This window comes from Belonocnema kinseyi, chromosome 4 (genome assembly GCF_010883055.1).
Source record: "Belonocnema kinseyi isolate 2016_QV_RU_SX_M_011 chromosome 4, B_treatae_v1, whole genome shotgun sequence".
Lineage (NCBI taxonomy): Eukaryota > Metazoa > Arthropoda > Insecta > Hymenoptera > Cynipidae > Belonocnema > Belonocnema kinseyi.
In genome coordinates, this window is record NC_046660.1 from 128,881,228 (window position 1) to 128,883,663 (window position 2,436).

Sequence of the window (2,436 nt, forward strand, 5' to 3'; positions counted from 1 at the left end):
TAAATTTGCATTTAAAAAATTAATTTTGAATAAAAAAACAATTCAATGTTCAACAAAATAGTTCACTTTTCAACCAAGGAAATGAATTTACGTATAAAAAGAAATCTTCCAAAAAAGACAAAATTGCAATAAAATGCATGAATTTTCAACCACGTAGTTGAATTTCAACTGAAAAATAATGTTTCCAGGAAAAAATGAATAGTTACATTTTCAGTTAAAAACAATTATCAAACCCAAAAAATCAAATGTAATTTGCAAACAAATAATTTAATTTTCAAGCCAATAGTTTCCTACTGAAAGCAGAAATTTTAAATTTTATAAATCAATTTTAAAACAACAACAAAAAAACGAATTTTTAACAAAATAGATAAATTTTCAACGAAAATCGGTTACATTATTATTTTAAAAAATAAATTTACCACCAAAAAATTTTCAGCAAATTATTTTAATTTCCAAAAAACTGCATGAACTTTCAACCATTTTTTTACGGAAAGAAAAGAAGTTTGATCACAACATGCATTTTCAACCAAAGAATGGAATTTTTAATTAAATTGTATGAATTTGTAAACAAGAAGAATACATTTCTACCAAAAAAGATTAATTTTTAACTGAGAAAGGTCAATTTTCAGTATAAGAAAATATTTGTTTAACTAAGAAAAAATCGAATTTTCAACAAAACAGTTAAATTATCAACCAAAAAAAAACAATTTTTAAACGAAAACAATAATTAACTATTAAGAAAGATGATTTTACAATGAAAACAATACTTTAAAATAATCTTCGACAAAATCGTAAAAATTTCCACTTTAAAAATGAATATTAAAACTAGAAAATAAGTATTTAACCAAAAATAGAATAGGTACATTTTTAGATAAAAATTTAATTTTCTGCAAAATAGCTTAATTTTCTATGTAAGAAATGAATTTTCAACTGAGAAATATTTTAAATAAAAATAAATCGAATTCACAACAGAATAGTTAAATTTTTAAACATATGGTTGGATTTTCAATTTTAAAAAAACATTTTTTACCAACATTGGAATGGAATGATTTTTGAAAGAAAATTGAAAAAAGAACACAAATTTTTTGCATTATTTTGTAAAAATTTTAAAAGAAGTGTAAAAGGGTGTGTATAAAATGTGTGCAATTTTACCATGTTATATATAATTTTAGAGAAAACAAAACTTAATTCTTATCTAGCTTTCTCGCACAATTTTGTTGCAAAATTTTGTTTAAAGTTTATGTTGGTTAAAAAATGTTCTTTCCAATTTGAGTAAGTTTAGCACATATTTAGAAATTTTTAAACGATTCAAAAATAACTAAAACTTGTAACAGTTTGTTTAGAATTTTATATGGTTTCACTGTCAACCATTTTATACCAAAAGATCAGAAGTTTTATGAAAAAATACACTTTCAACCAAAGAAATTAATTTTGAATTAAAATAGATGAATTTCTAACAAGAAGAAGAATTTTCTACCAAAAAAGATTAATTTTCAACTAAAAAATAATTTTGAAAAAATTCAACAAAATCGATAAATTTTTAACTTTAAAAATGAATATTAAAACTAAAAAATAAGTATTTAACCAAAAATAGAATAGTTATATTTTCAGACAAGAAATTTAATTTTCTGCAAAATAGTTTAATTTTCAATGTAAGAAATGAATTTCCAACTGAAAAATATTTTGAATAAAAAAAATCGAGTTCACAACAGGATAGTTATGATTTTTTTTTAATTTTAAAAGGGGTGTAAAAGAGCGTATAGAAAATTTTGTAATTTTTCCATGTTGTATATAATTTTAGAAAAAATAAAAAACTTAATTCTAATCTAGCCTTCTCGTGCATTTTTGTTGTCCAATTTTCTTAAAAGTTTATGTTGGTTTGTTTTTTCTGCGTCGATGCACCTGTTTGATAAATGTATTTATTCTGAGGAGCTTCATGGAATGCTTGCACTCAATGACACTTAATTAACTGCACTTGATTCACTTGTTAACACTTATTTCACACGAGATACACCAAATTCAGAAGGTATACAACCGATTGATACGTTTAAAGGGACTTTCACTCTGGTCAAAGAGTGAATACCAACTGGGAGAGCTGACACGCGGCACCCGGAGAGAGAAACATTGAAGGCTACCGCGTGCGCCCTCCACTCGAGACAAGTTGATTTCAAACATACCGCCCGCCTCGTTCCTTGGACGACTATCTTCTAGCCGCCCGCCATTGAAGTCGAATGGTACGATTCGACTCACACAGCCTCAGGTGTTCGCTCCGGCAAAGCATCCAAAGTCAACGATGTCAACTTGGTTATTGGCCGCATATATACGCCAGTGGAGGTTCTGATGGTGGCAACTCGTACAATACCGTCCTTGCCCGGGTGGGTCTGAAGAATGCGAGCCAGAGGCCATCGTCCATTGACTGACAGGAGACTGGGGTCG